Below are 17,838 nucleotides of genomic sequence, written 5' to 3' on the forward strand. Positions count from 1 at the left end.
AGTTTTTCAGCCAATGTTATCAGTTAGAAAGCCAAGGTTAACAAGAAACTGCTAATACAAGAAAATAAACCTGATTTTCTGTGCTTATTGCTTTGTTCTTAAGACAATCCTGTCTAAATGTTATCTGTCTGCTTGACCTATCCTGGGGACGCTGAACTCATAACATTGAATTCTGGTAGTGTACATTTCCTTTTGAGGTGAAAGAAGTTTTTGAGGAAGAAGAGAGTTGAAGCCTGAGTAGCTTTAACAGGTTTTAAGACTTAAATCTTCTCACACATTTGTTTATACAAATGTTTTTAAACCTAATTCCCTGTAGTGCTTGTAATACAAGCATTTCAGTAACCAGAGGGTGGTGAAACTGACATCTAAACCCAGACTTCCTGAATTTACAAATACAGGTCTAAATAATAATATAAACAATGAATAAAACCAGAAGGTAATAAATGAGTGACTTGTGGAGGAAGTTCTTATCAACTTTGAAGAGGTTTGTGTGTGTATTTTCTTCTGTGATAGTGAAATTGTTCACTGCCAAAGAAAGGTAGGAAATATTTTCATTGTCTCTCTTGAAATAAGGTCATGTTCAAGATACAGTAGGATGCTTATTCAAAAGCAGTAGTAAAGTGGGCACCCCATTTCAAATGGGAAATGATTTTATGTGGGATCTAAATAAAAGGAATTCAGTTTCTTTTTGGTTTATCCTTGAAGGGGTTTGATTATATCAATCTTAGCTTAATTACTATGGTGCTGGTAAACTGTTCTTTCCTAATGTTCAGCGTGGTTCCTCTGTGCCTGGCCTTTTGTCTGAGCAAAAGCTGTCCCAAGCAGCACTATGAATTACCTAGAATAGAGTTTTGCACTCTTCCCTGCTTTTCTTATTGTTTCCTGCAGTTCACTTTGCATCTTAGCTGACTGTATCTTGACAAAATTGAAGATAAGGAGGCAGAGAAGTGCAAACAAATGAAAACGGTGTTGAAAACTGAACATCTTGAAATATTTATCAATCCCCATGTTGCTTGCCAAATATCTTTCGTTGTATGCATTAATGAAGAGAACAGTAGTTCAACTGGCTTGATATATTAAGCATAGTTATAAAATAATAACTTTTATTACTTTCATTGCTCCATTCTATAAGAAAAAGAGAGTTACTTAGTAAAATTGCTAAATTTGGTTTTTTGCCTCCCTTTTTTTTTTCCATTGGAATGATTTGAAGTACTGAAACATGACTCCTAACCATCCCCTCTCCCCTCTGCCTTTCTTCCCCCCATCTCCTCTATATAATGAGTTTAAAAAGGGATTGAATGGTGACTAGCTAAACCTCCATCACAGTGATTGGGCTACTCTTGAACTCTACCTCAGAGGCACAAATTGGCAGCTAGGGGGATGTGGTTTAAACCATCACCTAGGCAGTGTTGTGATTTCCTCTGAAGAGTTAGGCATGTGGAGCATTCTCCAAGAGAAGCTGCTACTGCCATCCTGGGCCACACTTGGGAGCTGTTCCTGTGCTGGGGAAAGTCAGGCAGGCCAGGATTTCTCAGTCTGCAGAGATCTTCCTGCAGGCAAGGGGGCAGCTGCCTTCAGCTCTGCATGCCTGGGAGGTCTATGGAAAGCAGGAGTGTACTTGAGTGAAAAGTCTGGTAGTTGCTCCTTGTTTCTTTTTAAGTATGGAAAGCTCAGGGTTTTTTAACCTGGAGCATGCTCTGGTTGTTGGATTGCTTGTAAATTAATTCACTACTTTTTTAGTCCAACTTCAGTAGAAAGAGAAAGCTGCAGTGAATGGTTTGCAGCAGGAAACACAGTTTAAGTATTTCATAAAAAGGAAATAGGTATGAATTAATGAGAAATGTTTGCAAACTGTGTTAGAGGTGGTGACAAGGCTAGAAGAGAAGTGTTTTCCAATCAAGAATTGTGTTCTCTGGTTCTTAATACTGACACAATAATTTTGTTTTGAATAAATGTCAGCTGCACGTGCCTTTGAAAAGCATGGATACTTGAATAGATGGGTAATGGAAAAATATGTCAGAAGACTGTATTGCAATGTATTTATCTATAAATCTGAAAAGCTTACATTGTATTGGATTAGCTTACGAAGACTATCTTGCTAGGAAAATTAATGCATCTTTCTGTGTAAACACTGAAAAGTTTGGGGAAATGACTTTTCTTTTTGTCAAAATGTATTAAAACAGAAATGTGGGATCATAGGTTTTGGGTCTTAGATGTTCCTTATGAAACTTTGATGCATGAAATGAGATTTATTTGGAAACGTTTTGTTAAAGATGTTTGCATTTTCATGGCTTTCTTAATGAGATTTTGAAGATGAAACATTGGTAGTTGAACACTGAGGATTTAATTTCCAAACCAACCATTCAACAACTAAATCATTCAGTGTAAAATTTTATGATGAATCTATTAGCTGATAAACTTGGCAATATTTTTATAAACAGTTGTAAATAATGACAGCTGCTAAGTAGAAAGTAATATTACAGAAGAAATAAAAATACTGGCAAATAAAACGATTAGCAAAAGTGAAATTAAATGGCACACTTTGGCTGCTGCTAACCTCTACAAGTACATAAGGGCATGGGTTTCACCCAGTTAGGGTTGGAAACTGTGATATGCCAGCATGGGTTTCTAGACCAGCCTGTGTAGAGCCTTAGGTAATAGTTACACTGTGTAATGCAGCGCGATGCTGAAGGGGCTGGCAAAAGGATATTGTTTGATTTTTTTGGTATGTACAATTCTGAGCATATTTTCATACACAAATTTTAACTTTAATATGATAAAATTGCCAAATTAGAGTTGTTTATAAGTTTGAGTAGGTTACATTTAGGTCTTCAACTGGATCCCATTTTTTTCTGGGAACATGTAATGAACACGTCACAGAATTACTTTGGAAAAGCCAACTGAGGGCTAGTTCACATAAGTAAAATTTATTCCCCAAGTCAACTTTAAGTTGCTGGAAGGTTTAAAGTGTTTCTAAAGTAGTACTAATTTGAGCACAAAACTCCATCAGTGACATTGTGGAAGCACATGGCGTGTGTTTCTTGCAGAAGGCTAATTGATATGAGCTGCATAATTCAGTGTAATATGTTTTTTAACCAAAATATGTAGATTACTTGAGGGAGGGTTTACTACCTCTCCCCTTGAAGGGGAGAGTAGAGCAAAAAATGGAATGTAGGTCACTGATGGGTTGGGGAGTTTTACACTAATTCCCATTCAGCCTTCACTGTTGTCCAAAACTCACAGCACAGTTTAAAGAGATGCTCTTGAGTGCACGGTGACTCAGTAGGGCATAATGCAGCTTCTTCCTCCCCCAGTGATAGACAGAAATAGAATGATCTTCTTGAGTGGTATGAGGCATAGCCCCAGCTGTGTGCTCTCCGACTGCTGCACCTGAATATACCTTGGGAGTTGTGTCTGGGCTCGGGGAGGTGAGTAGGAGGTGACAGAAGCCTTGGAGAATAAAACATGGCATGAGGAAGGGATACAATGCTAAGCTTGTGGCAGCCCTGTCCAAACAATTGACTTAACTTGTCTAGATATTATCACTATCAGAGTCCTGATAAAGGGTTGTAGTTGCCATGCAGTGGAATGATCCCCTGTGATGTATTCATGCCTTCAAAAGCAGCAGAACAAGGAGCAGGACCTAATTTCTTAATATCTATTTTACCTTCAAGTTTTCTTTCAAATTTCTTTCAAGTTTTTCCTTCAAGCTTTCCTCACTTAGATAATAAATAATAAATTAATAGGTGGTTGAAACAAGTGGCTAGCCAAGAATATCTGTGCACATTTTTAAGATTATTTATGTGGCTTTCGCAATTTCTTACGATTTTATCATATGTTTTGGTCACCACCAGCTTTTCTGAACAGTACTATATATATATACACACACATAAACATCTGTTGAGATTTAAGCATTTGTGTATATGGCAGCATCTCATAGAACTTATTTGCTCTACTAAATATATATTGAGTGATGTAGTTCTGGGCTTATTCTGAGACTGAGTTTTGGTGTTTTGATTTGGGGAGGACCTCCCTTAGAGTTTTTCAGCTAACTAAAAGGAAAGTTGAGACCAAGTGAGGATGTTAAACAGTGGTTGGACACAGTCTGTGACCTGTGAGAAACAAATCTGGGTTTTAGTAAACAAGCTTCATTAAGAATCTTGAAGTTCAATTAACTCACTGAAGTTAATGAAAGTCCTTAAACCACCTGATTAGAAATGTCATCATACCATTTTCAAAGTGGTGAGGTCTACATTTTTGTATATGCTAACTTGGCAGCTGGATATAAGATGGTTTTTCTGTTGCATATTTTGTGGCAAAAGCATGTTTGTTAAAAGCATGATCACACCATATTAGAAAACAAACAGGTTTTTCCTGGCCAAATTAGTACAAAGTTGCTTTAAATTAGAATAAATATTTTTATTTTATATTAATATTACTAACACATTTTATATTTGTTTTGTCATGGAAAAAGTGGATTCCAGACCAGACATCTGATATAAAATTCACAATACTCTCTCTCTTTCTATGTAATTTCCTTATAAAATTAAACAACTTGGAATATGAATTCATCTCTTTTTCAGGCCATAGGGAATAAAGTAGTTTTCCTAAATCTAGCAAGCATCTAGCCAAAAGTTAGTGAAAGAGCTTGAGCATAAACAGGTACTTTGATTTTTGAACTTTTACAAAGTAATTCACATTTACATTTTGGGGTTTTTTAATGAAGGTTTGCCACCCACAACTGGGTGGCATGAATTTGGAATCTGTAGGAGTCACAACCAAACTGATTTTAAATCTTGCCTTTGTGTGTATTATTAGTTAGATTAACCGTGCTGATGCTGGATACAGAGTTAAATAGGAGTGCATGAGAATATTTCTATTCAAATTGTGGGGCTTTTAGGTAATTGCTTATGTCTGTTTCTCTTGTGGAAGTGACTAATCCGCCTGTGTCCTGAACAGTCTGCTAAATACTAGAAAAAGGTGCCACTTTCAGACTTCAGGTTAGCACAGCTGTAAGCACAGCAAGCAGCAGAGTGCTCTGACCACAGGCCCTGGGCAGCAGAACTGCTGCTTTCCTTCTTCCTCGCTTGCCTCTTGGTGCTGCCCTATGCTCACCTTGCCTGACACCCAAAGAATGCAATCTCTGATCGCTCCTACTTAGGCTCTCATCACTTAATGTTTAAACTAATTTTCTGTGGTTAGTTACTGTTTACTCTTCATCACTGCCTTGTCTGCTTTGCTGCCTGTGTTCTTTGCCTTTCTCACCACTCTGCCCTGCAGTCTGGTCTACGTCCCCATCCTGCAGTGCTTCTTGGGCCTTTTCCATTGATGCATTTCAGGCTTGTTTCTGGAGTTTTGTTTTGCCTCTTGGTTTTGCTAGAAGACAGGCCCTATTATTCATGTGCTTATTTAAATACATCTTTAGATTTTTCTGCATAGCAGACAAGTACCCCCTACTCATCAGAGGGGGAACTGTGGCTCTGTTGAAATTCCTGCAATTTTTTAGAACCTGAATATGAGAGCCTCCTCCTTATTTTTTCTAAAGAAATATTCAATTTGGTTTTGTTGGCTTCCTCTTGCATTTTATTCAGAGCATATTTTTGTATGTTCTCACTGTACAGTGAGAACAGTCTTTGTTGCCTTGCATCACCAAAACTCAGGAAAAAAGAGTTCTTAGCACTGATGTTTTGATGAAGTTTTATTTCCTTTGTCTAAGTGGAACTCCCCCTCCCCTGCCCCAGCACTCTAAAGATGAAGTTGTGAGAAGGAACTTAGAATTTTGACAGCAGTTGTTCAGTAAAATTGCTTTAGAATTTACAAGCAGTAAGATACTGTCATTTATTTGGAAACTGTTAAAAGGAGGTTTTAACTAAGCTGTATGGTTTTTTTTAGAACCATATTTTCCTGAAGAAAGTTGACATTAAGCAGTAGTCAGTTTGTAATGCAACAGACAGGTGTTTAGGCAAGATTATTTATGTAACTGTCCATACTTCATGTATTATTCTGTAAGGTATTTGAATTAATATATGCATATATGGGATGTCTCAAGAAATCAGAAATGTGGACCTGTACCAGATTTAATTTTCCTGAATGCCTCAGAGTTCATTTTATCAAATTCCAAGATGAAGTTAACTGATTTCTCATTTAAAACTGAAATAAAGAATATTGAGAGGAGGGTTTAACTTCTTATTTCTTACCAAATCAGTACTCACAAATGTGACTAAAAACTACTTGGGGTGTCTTGAGTCCAGAAAAAAAGACTAGTGTCAGAAAAAACAAGGCAGTAATAAAAAACTTGATCAATAGCCCTTTTTAGAAGCCTGGATTATGAACTCCAAAAGCTGATCAAGATCCTGGCAGAGTAAATGCTACATCAAAAACAGCAAGAGTCTTGTGCCAACACACAACTCTGGGCTGACCCAAAAAATGCCACGCAAGGCAGGGAAGTGCAGTGTGCTCTGTCGTGTGTTCATGCTTTTATAGGGCATTTCTGCTTGTCTGTGTTTGCAGAAACAGACTCAGGGTAGTGCTGGCAGTCTGAGCTGTCTGAGGCATAGAAAAGTCTGAAAGACAGGTCTTCATCTCCTGCTGTTGATGTAGATGGAATATGTGCAAATAAACCAACAGAGAATGTTGTCAGGATGTTTCTGGCTATGACTAAATGAAAATATGTGTCTCCTTTAGGAAAGTGAGCACAAGTTACTGAGCATAGACTTTTTTTCTCCTTAGATATATTTTTCTGGGAGTCATGAAAGATGCTTTATTGCATTACTCTATTGAAAATGAAAACCTAAAAAGCTGAACTATTTTCCAAGTGGTTGCCCAGAAATGGAAAATGAATACAGACGCTGGTTTAGAGGCAGTTGTTTTCAGAATCATTTGAGAGAAAGTATTTTTTTGTAAAGTAAAAATCATATAGGCTCATGGAGAAATTGAGCTGCTTTCTATGCTAATTTATGAAACCATTTGGAAAAAGGAATCGGTCTTCTAATACAATGAAAAACATGAAGCTTGTAATCTAAATTTACTAACATGAACTCGTGTTCTGCTCTTTGTGTGCATGTTGGAAACAGTTTGCTCGGGCAGTGGAATTGGTTGCTTTGGTAGGTATGGTACCAGAGTAACGACTGCTTCTTTGCTTGTTTGCAAGTGTAGAACTCTGGCTATGAAGGAGAATTCAGTTATAAATTTGTTTGCTAGTGTAAGGTAAAATGTTAAAAGCAAAGGCTGTGCTCTCAAGCATGTTGTGACCTTGTACCTTGGTTTCAAAGCTGTTTGGCTAGTAGGAAAGAATCCATCTGACAGGGTGCCTCAGACCTTATGATGGCTTTAAACTGATCCATCTTAGTTCACTTGGCAGACTAAAGTCTTAAGGGAAAAAAGTGCCCTTGGTGTGCACCTTCTGACAGACAGAGGAGCCCTGAACTAGCAAGGCAGAGAATCACATCAGAAGCCATTTTCCTTGCCTGCTCTGTTGGGTCTTAATGAGCTGTAGTAGGAGTTGTTCTGAAGATGGAGACTCTGTGGTGCATGTTCTGAGTGTAACAGACAGTGCGAAACAGAAGTACATCAGTAATCAAAACTCCACTGAAAACTTCTCTGGCAGTGGCCTGGCCTGTTTGTTATAGATGTAACACTTAATTTTGACCAACAACTAGACCTTTTTTATCTTAATATAAAATCAATAATTATCATTTGTTGGATGCAGGTCTTAGGACATTTCTCCATAGGCTACAGTGTAAAAGTATTGGATGAGAGTGGTTTTAATGGCTGTACTATCCTTGAACAGCAGTAATTTAAAGTTTCCAAAAGCTAAATCTAAATCTAGACTGTGTCTTGTCCTCATCCAGATACCTCACAAAATCTGTTGTGTGCACTGCATGTGGCAGGTACCTCAGCTACAGCAGCAAGCCAACAGCGTTAATGCAGCTCACAAAGTTTCTATGTTTATATTTTTGCTCCTTTTGGTGGAAAACATGGATCATCTCTTTAACATATTACCATGGAGGGGACTGTTACTTTCCTTGTTCTCATTTTATGTTTCGTTTGCTTTACAGGTTTTGTTTCAGTTTCCTTACCTACTTTTTGAGGTGATGTTTTTGTAATCTCTAACACCTTCAGAAGCTGTGTTAAGTCTTTTGAATTAAATTTTTCCTCTTCCTCTTACTGCCTTGTTCTCCTTCCTTCAACTTTCTCACATCTTTCTCCTGTTGACTTCACTCTTATTTCCCGAAACTTCTATCTCTCCAAATCTTCTGACTTTGCTGTTTTCTGAAGATTATATTTCATGCATCTGCCTCAGTTAAACTGGTTTTGATGCTGTTTCATTGCTACTATTTTTGGTATGAATGCAGTAAGGGAATTTTTGTGCTGTTGGAAATACCTGTGAGCAGTAAAACTAGTGCCTGCTGAGTAAAAAGGAAGATACATTGAGGAACACAATTTTAAGAAACATTACAGTTAGTGTGGGATAAAATTACAAGCTGTAATGCTGAATAGCTTTCAAAAAACTCAGCATTGAGGCTGTTTCACTCAATTTAATGTTCATCAGCTTGTATATATTTTGATATTGGTTTTAGCTTAGAAGTTTGATGTAAAAAAATGAAGAAGGTAGAGGTGCAATTCAGATTACTGCTGGATATGAATTGCAACTTTCAATTTGAAATCCCCCCCTGCGACATTTGACCCACAAAAACGTAACACTCTAGCACACGAAAGGCACTCTAGTGCCTTTCTTGGAGACCATAATATCTATGCCAAAATGCTAGGAGAATGTTGGTATCAGACAAGATTTATCTTTCATGTTGTATGTTTGATAAAACTTATGCAGTGTTGCTTAATTGCAATATATTTTCTAAATTTTATCTCCACAATGCCTTTCTGCATTGACTACAAACAATGTGGGAGCCTTTGTTTTTCACAAAGCATGACCTTTTCTTGGGTTTTCTATATGTATCTGCTTGCCTGGATTTGGCTCTTGCATTTGCTCACTGTAGGCTGCTGCTGAGATTGACTGGAGCAGGACTAATAATGCTTGGGATAATGGGCTTGGTTTGGACTCACTGTACTGGACTGAAATGCCCAACTAAATTAATGTCAAGAATTTCATTGAACTCATATGTGCTACTGGTGTTTTTATCATAAGTAGTGACAATTGAAGTTTGCCTTAGATTAAGTTTTTTGACTTGTTACCAATCTGGGATGTGTTCAGTCCTGTGCCCTTTCACAAATGTTTTTAAGCACAATTCCACAATAAATATTTGAAAATGTCTATAAACCCCATAGAGTAAAAGTTAGGTACAGTCCTGTGTGCTTCAAGAGGCAATATTGTTAGAGATTACTGCCTCTTGAAGTGGCAGAGCTGGGAAATAAACAGTGAACTTTACCTGCACTTCAGAATAACATGCTAAGAAATCTATCCCCCCCTCTGTCTCTGCTTATCAGTTCTCAAATGTGGTTTATGACATGACCATAGAGTTGGGTTAGAACAGTGGGTGAAGAGCACAAAGTAGAGGACAAAAGTTTCTGTAGTCAGCAGAGCCGGTGAAATTCCAAGAGACATCTTACTAGTAAATATGACTATATGGTTAATAATAGGTATCTCCTGGTTTGCTCTTATTTATCACAGCGTCTACATCTAAAATACATACTATGATCCTCATCACACAGTTCTTTTCAAGGTCCAGACAAATGAAAGCTAAAGAACAACATTTAAAAAAACCCATTAAAAAAGAAAGCAAACAATCCCACTTTCTCTTTAGTTCTGCAATGGCATTTTGGAAGTGTAGCATATAGATAATACAGCCTGCAAGCTGCTGCATGTTCAAGGTAATAAAACAATAATTAGACAGTAAAAAATAAAAGCAGCAAGTTAGTGTTTCTCATTCATTTTGTAATTTTCAGTATAAGGATCCATCTCAAGGAGAATTGGGTAGAAACATGATGGGAATGTATTTTTCAGCATATTTTCTTCCACTACTGCCAATGTACTTAGTTTTTTTTTTTTTTTAATCTAAGTGAACACATGATTAGGGAGAAAACCAAACCACTGCTCTTACCAAGTTTCAATAATAGAAGCTGACAATGCCACTTCCGTTGCAGAATGTCCTCCCAAGTTTAATTTTTTTTAATCCCATATCAAAGCTGATGATTTCTAAAATGAATGGAAGACACTGGTATGTCAGAGTTATGCCATCCTGTTTACGGTCTATGTTTTTGTAGTTTTGGAGGCAGGTGTTTTTCTGTTGGGCTGATCTAATCCCTTGTCTCTTTAGAGAGATCTCCTAAGAGTGTGAAGCCTGAAAGAGTGCTGTGGGCTTTTGTGAGCCACTGTGAGTGAGCTGGAGGGTAACTGCAGCAAAGAGAACAGCTCACTTCCCTTTGCACTGTAGCAGGGAAGTTTTTTTTCTTGCAGAGTATAAGGAGATATATAGTGTGTATTTATACCTACTAAATATTCCTATCTTCATTGCTTATTTACTGGAGTAAATTCAATTCATGGTTCAGGTGTGACTTGGTACCTCTAAGCAAAGCCATGCACTAGTTAAATGTGTGGTCAATGGTTGAAGTAAACTCAGAAAAGGGAGAAGTGTGGCAGTGACTGGTTCACCCAAGACAGGAAAAAACCCTTTTCCTCTTTTAGCACAAGAGAAGAAAAACTCCATTGCACAGCCTCCTCTGAGTATTGTTCTTGCAAGGGTCAAAACTGACAAAGAATCTGTTTAAATATTAAAGTGGGAGTGAGAAATAACACAGTGGGAGTGAGGAAACCACAGGCCATTTAAACTGCAGGATGAATATCTAAAACAGTATTGGAGGTGCAATCAATAATGAATATGTAAGCACTAATTTCCTTTTAAAGTATCTGTATGCCAATTTTAAACATCCAAGGTCACAAGCACTCAGAATGTATATACAAATTGTATAAATTGGTGGTTGCAGTTTAGAGAATTTGCTTGTTCATTTTGAAACATGTAAAAATAGTCACCTGAAGTCTGTCAAAGGGCAGGGGCAAAAGAAATGTAACTTTGGAAAACACACAGCACTGATTTACGTCCTTTCCTATTAAAAAAAAAAGACCCACATGTCCCCACTTGTCAAAGTCTGAACACCTTTGATAATCTCCCTGTTCAGTCATTAGGGGTTTTTAAAGGAATGCCTACATTTAGGTAAGAAAAGAAATTGTATTAAAATATCCTGTTTAAAATGCAGGAAAAAGCCATTTCTTTCATGATTGATTACTGTTTCGAGCTATATAAAATACGGGAAAAAAAAGTATGGTATCATCAGTAAGTGTTCAAAAAGCATTGAAAACAAGCACTTGATCAAAGCTGAATACTGCTCGAAGATGCTGTTTCTAAGTTAGGTTATCCTGTAGTGTTCACTCTGAAGGGAACTGGAACGACTTAATAACAGATAGGTTTTGCAGTACTGTCCTAGGAATATCCTTTGGTACTCTTTTTTCCTCCATGCAAAACCTGAAGTTTAGTACATGCACCAGAAAGGACAAACTCCAATTCCATGCTTAGAAGAGCAGCATGCTTTGAGGCAGCCTGCACTTATGCTGTTAGGTGCAGTGTTTATAACACAGCCATGCTTAAAGTAAGGGTGTCATTCTTTAAGCAGGATCTTAAAAAAAAAAAAAAAAAAAAAGAAAAGAAAAAAAATCCCAAACCCAGCCAAAAAACCAGCCCCAAACTTAACACCCCAGAAGGCACGGTGAGGGCTGGAAGGTATTCAAAGAATCAAAACCACGAGCTGCACACAGGAAGCAGCTGCTCAAACTCCTTCCCTCCATGCTTGTGATACGGAGTCTTTTGGCCTTGCGGACAAAATGAACCAAGGGATGAGCAGGACTCTGCTGCTTCTGCAATTTAAACTTTTCATTTCCCTGTAAGAACAGAGCCATCTAGGGAACCTTTCCTGCTTTTGGACTAGAGACTGTAGCCTCGTCAGAGACCTCAACTTTGAAAAATGGGGTTTTAAGCACAATTTAAAAAAGTACACATACATTTGTGTCCATTGTTGGATATTGATTAGTCAAGAGTTGCTCATTATAGTTCTTATAACATGGTATTGAGTTTTACAGATTCCCAGAGAGCATTTGGTTTTGCTTTTTCCTCCTTTAAGGTTTAGCATTCACGTGTGCAGTTCTGTCAGCCAGTCCATTGTTCTAGTTCCAGAGCGTGCATGATCAGAGTTATCACTTCTGATAAAAGAAGTAAAGTGTTCAGTGTGCAAAAGGGGGTAAATATTCTTGGCATCGACCTGTCCCTTTGGACATCAGGTCATCTGTCCTCATATCTTTGAGTGGTTTGTAAAAATTGTGTTCTAGAAGCTTTGCCTGCCTTCCTGGTTCCAAACTGCCCGTCTCACCTCTCTCCTTAGAAGACTGGAGAAAAAGTTGCATGTTCTGTAGCTGTTGATTCCCCGGGGCTTTTGAAGTCCCAGCGGTTTGCATCTCTGTATTTAGCTTATCTACGAACAGATCGGCAACACCCGGGAGGTTCTTTTTGTCTTTGCCTTTTGTGTGTTTTTGTCTTTTTTTTTTCCCCCCACTATGGAGGAACTTTCCTGCCACTTTATTGTGGAGACACTAACACTAGGGAAAACGTATCTGAGATGAGACTTCCCTAGGGCAAAGTGTGTAGGGTATGAAGGTGTGCATGCCCAGAGCCAGCCCAACAGCACCTCTGAGCTCTCGTCTGGCAGCTGGGGCTCAGTGCTCAGAGGAAACGTGCATGACTGCCAAAACCAGCTTTTACAGCATCGTACCCTTGCTGCCTCTGCATGAAAGCATTTGGCACCTGGTTTCAAACCTTTTTTTTTCACAGTTGCTGGCAGGCTCCTGTCAGTCACAAAGACTTGGCTCGGGGTTGTGAATTTCTCTGCCATGGTTCCCTGGGACAGTCGGCCTGTTTTCCTTACTGCTCCTATGCCAGCGCTAAACCTTGATGGGAAAGAGGGATGAAGTAGTCCTCAGATGTGTTTCCTTAGGGTGTAGTTCAGTGGAAATAGAAGAATGGACACGGACAATGAGAGAGCCAGAATCAGGATGGCTGAAGGTGATGTCAGTGAGAAAACACGCAGCATCCCAGAGCTGGTGATTATTGCCCCAGTGGAAAGTAAATTTGTGCCTTTCTTTGGATTGCACCTATCGGTGTGCTACACCTAAAGCCCGGATTTCATTATCTGAATGAGGTGAAAATCAGGAATGTGAAGCTGTGTGTAATGAAACACAGTTGATGACATTTCTACCTGCTGGAGATCTGCAGTCTGTCCTGTTCCTAAGGATGTGTTGGTGCAGGTGCCAAGGCTGTAAATGGTCTTTCACATCTTTGTGTCTGTATGGCTTTGATACCTCGGTGCATGCCACAACAGTATTTAGTAGAGGCATATTTGCATAGCTGGCATTTGAAATTTGGTTTTTGTTTTTAAGGGCCTGTTAGAGATGCCAGTATGTGAAACAAAGGTTTACTTTTAGGTCAGGTTTTTTATTCTCTCTCTCTGTTATTTTTTTCCCCTTCCCTTCTTTCCTTTCATTTTAAGGAGTTTTCATTCATTTTGCCTTTTGGAAAAGCCCTCATCCTTTCTCCTTCCCTAGAGGCTTGTGGTTTGATTAAAACTAACCTGAACCAAGACAGACTACTAACACAGTACCCAAACAAGGCAGATGCAGAGAAAATGTTCAGTTTAACTTCTGAACATGCTTTACTTGGAATAATTTGCTCATTAGATCAGCAGCTGTGTAATCATCCTGGAGTTGTCTGGCTTAATGTTTGGGGCTTTTTTCTTCTTTTTTTTTTTAAATCTGTTAACCAAGTAAAGTGGAAATGTAGCAGTTCCTAGAGGTCTTTAGGTTCAAAAGCTAGTGATGGATTAGTGTACAATATTAATACATATATTAATATATATATTTCAACTGCCCTCCACCCCCCTCTGTGCCAAATGACGTATTGATCTAGCATTGTCCAGAGCCTGGTAAACTCTACAGTAGCAAAAGACAAACCTTTCTTAATATAAGCAATTTGAGAATATATTTATGTATAGTATTTTTGTCTTATCTCTGAGAGACACAGACACAAAATGATGTTTCTCTTTCCCCTCCTCCTCACCAGTCTGGTGAATGAGTGAAAACAGCTTCATGAGAACTCAGCATGTGGGCATGACTAGCAGTTCTGGCTTTAAAATGTCTTGGATATGTGGCCCTTAAAACTGGCCTCATAAGAGCCTCACTCCATGTTGCAGAGAATGTATGACATTGTGTTCTCCAGAAACATTGGATTTCTATATGCATTGGCTTTTTATTTTTCGTGATCTGCCCAGAGCTCTGACTTTTACCATCAGAGCTGATTTAAGTGACTGCATGGAAGCAAATGCTTTGATGATCTAATCACAAGTGAGTCTTTCTACGTTTTATTGGCATAAGCTATGAAACTAATGCCATCAATATTTGTTGATCACTCAACGTTTTCAACTTAGGTAAATATCAGAAATACAAACATGGGCATAGTTCTTACAGCAGCTGTTAGTAGCACAGAATTATTGCTTGTTTGGTGAGACAGTGAGTTGCAAAATCATTTACTTCTGTTTCTTCTAAAAGCAGAAAAGTACTCTTAAAATGTACCTAATCTGTTCTTTAATTGCATGATTTGCAAGTTCTTTTTAAAGAAACAAGATTTAAAAGAGACACCACTAAAATACTTTTGAAAGGGACATTGTAAACTCAGACACACTACTGCTATGGAAAATTGTAAAATAGTCCCTCTAGTGTACTGCTGCTGTAAGCAGGCCCAGGAATATCTGATATGATTAACTGAAGAGTATGGCTGCAGGAAATTACAAAACAATGTTTTGGCAAGGCATATTAAAGTTCTTATATAAACTGGTGAGTCTGATCTGCTACTGTAAGTCAAGTCAAGCCATAATAAATACCAACCAAAAACCCCCAAAAAACCTGTTAGAGTTCCTAATGAAGTAAAGAGTTAATCATGTACAGTGTGAGACCATTGCTTTTGCCAGCAGTGCCTGAAACATGAATGAGGAGCAGAGCCACTCACCAGGGTGTGGGCTGAGGTGTGCTTTCTCTTCCAGTGCTGTAGATTTGCATTTCGTGTCATATTTTGCATAAACTGCCTATGTACTGAAAAACAAACTTGGATGTTCACATCTTCTTGAAGTGAATGTGACTTTGATGTGACTTCTAAAGACCTGCTTAACCTCTGTCTCATGGTGTTAGGCAGTGCAAAGGAGCTGTGCTGGGGTGGGTGCAGTGAGGCTTCCTTTTGCGCCTGGAAGCCTCTTGCTAATATCTCCCAGGGTCAGGTTCCCTGCAGGCCAATCGCAGAGTTATTGTGCTTTTCAGTGTGAAGGAATGTAGTTGTTGTGGGATGTTGTGGAGTATAAATGTTTCTTTTTTTTGTGTATTGTAGCTGGCCAGAATGTCAACTAGTAATCTTTACTGAGCACCTGTTTTTTACTGACTGTTCCTGGTGGTAGTGTGTGTGCAAAGCTCTGCAGCCCTTTGTACACTTGTTTGTTGCAGAGAAGCACCAGGCATGGAATCCCTCTTGTTCTGGACTTTGTACAAGCAAGGAGTGCTACTTTTGCACTTAAACTAAGATCCAGTTAAGCCTCAGTCAAAGTACAGAAGCATCTGTCAGAGTCCTTGCTTTAGAAAAGAGCTGGATGATCATTTAGGGTTAAATGCATAAAAGGGATTAAAGCTCTGCTGAAAGGAAGAGAGAAAAGCAAAAAAAGCACATGCAAAGTGCTAAATTGCATGTTAGGGACTATAATGTGTATAGTACATTGTAATTTTGGAGTTAAGAATTGCACAATGTTATAGGATCCCTCATATCAACTGTATAGGGCTTCAAATGATCACTGTTCTGGAAAACTCCCGAGTCTTTCTTTTGTCAGTTATTGAAAATCAGACATTTTGCTGCATTTAAGTTTGCTTTGCTGAATGACTATTGAAATTCTGTTTATCAGACAACTCAGCCCAAACATAACTATTGCAATCATCCCCATGGACCTTGAAATTTGGGAACTCTTAGTTGTTTCTGTAGTGTCTCAGAACCAAAGAACTGAAATTTCAAGTGGAAGGAGAATCTTGCTTTGCCCCACCTTTTGTTGGAGCAACTACATTTACACGTATATGATATTGGAATAGTGTGTTGTCCAGAAGTGGTAATTCCATGTGTGATTACTGGTGCAAGTATTCTTGACATTTTTTCAGAATTCTTTAGAGAAACCACAACTGCAAGAAAAATGCCTCTCTGTAGACGTGGTTCTGTTTCTTGACAGTGCTGTTTTAAGCTGTGGTTTAATAGGTAAGCATTAGCTTCAATGGGTAAGCATTATCTTTTATTCTGTGGAAGTTGAATCTGTGTTCTAATCTTTACTAGAGACTGGAATGCTTGATGGTTTCTGTTCTAAGAGCAGGGAAAATTCTTGTAGTCTCCTGTTGTCTCTAGTCATGCAGTTCCTTTCTCCATCCTTCTCTCTGCACATTTTCTGGTAAATGCTTCTCTGGCTTCCCCAGTGTGTGTGGGTGTCATCATGGGCCTCTGTGCCTGCCCCCTCCAAGTTTTCACATCAGTTCCTGAAAAAGTTTTTCTATTCCTCTTTTATATAAGTCTTGCTTTTGTTTGTGTTCGTATTGCTAGCTCTAAAATGTAACTTGGCAGTACACTTTGGGAACAATGTTTGCTAGTTACCTACCTAAAATTCGTGATTTGATTTGTACAATTTTTTTTTTAAATGTTATCTTGAAGGAGCTGTAATTAGCTGTGAAGTGTAAGCCATATATCTAGTGGGTTTGATTATGCTAGATAAGTGAGAATCCCTCTAAGGAAAAGGGTCTGTGTGGGTGGAATAGATTGCAAGAGATTTTTTTGTGTGCTGTGAAATAGCATGTTGAAACAAGTAAGGGATATTCAATTCACCCGACTTGCCCCTCTTTGTTTTGAGAACCATTAAGCCTCCTGTGACTTTGCCAGTCAATGCCCACCCATGTGTCAGGACAGATCATTTTGCCATTGAATCCCACAGCAGCTTGTCTCGTGTGGCTCAGCGCTCCTTGCAGCTCTGTGCTGGGATTCTGGCAGGTTCTGGTCTGCTACGGAAACCAGAACTCCCCTGCAACACCAAGACTTGTTAAAGGAGTCTTTTTTCCCTTCTGATATTTTGATTAATGAGAAATAGTTTTTAATTACTTTTGTCATTTACTTAATCAACTTTTATTCATAATTTCTAAAGCATATTCTAGACCATATTGCATTTCTTCTGTTCAGAGGGGAAATATGTGCCCCCATCTTTGATTATGTTAATGGCATATTTATTTGTTTTTATTATTCTTTGCTGTAAGGCAAAACGAGATTTTTTTTTCATGGCATTAATTTTCACAGCAGTTTAAATGAACTCCAAATATTGCTTTCACAGGATTAATCTAACATTAATTCTTAATTTTGCTCATCTGCTTATGAAATATTATTCACTAGGGAGGCTTTTCAGTTTAAGCTGTAGTTTGTGATATTTCTCTGTGGTTTTTACTTTGTCATTCTCCTGTGTAAACATGTAATTTTCCTTCCTTTGAGAGATGCACTTTTAACTCTCTTTTTTGGTTGTGGTAGTCTTGTAATTAGAACTTCAAAAATAAACAACAGAAATTGTAGTGATTCTTCCCAAATGCCTGTCAAATGTAGAATTGCTGTACTGAATTTTGATACTGCTGATAAAAAGCTTCTTTGGAGATTTCTCTTCAGCTTAATACGCATTTTGATTGGAAAGATACAGGCTGAAACTTCTAAGTAGGAGTTCAGGGGAAACCTTGTC

General features: G+C 38.3%; 1 protein-coding gene across 4 annotated transcripts in view; it reads left to right on the plus strand.

Moving 5' to 3' along the window:
• Window positions 1-17,838, plus strand: part of VAV3 (vav guanine nucleotide exchange factor 3) — a 149,306-nt gene that overhangs the window by 33,833 nt on the left and 97,635 nt on the right. The gene's annotated exons all lie outside the window — the stretch shown is intronic.

Source organism: Anomalospiza imberbis, chromosome 9 (assembly GCF_031753505.1).
Source record: "Anomalospiza imberbis isolate Cuckoo-Finch-1a 21T00152 chromosome 9, ASM3175350v1, whole genome shotgun sequence".
Taxonomy (NCBI): domain Eukaryota; kingdom Metazoa; phylum Chordata; class Aves; order Passeriformes; family Viduidae; genus Anomalospiza; species Anomalospiza imberbis.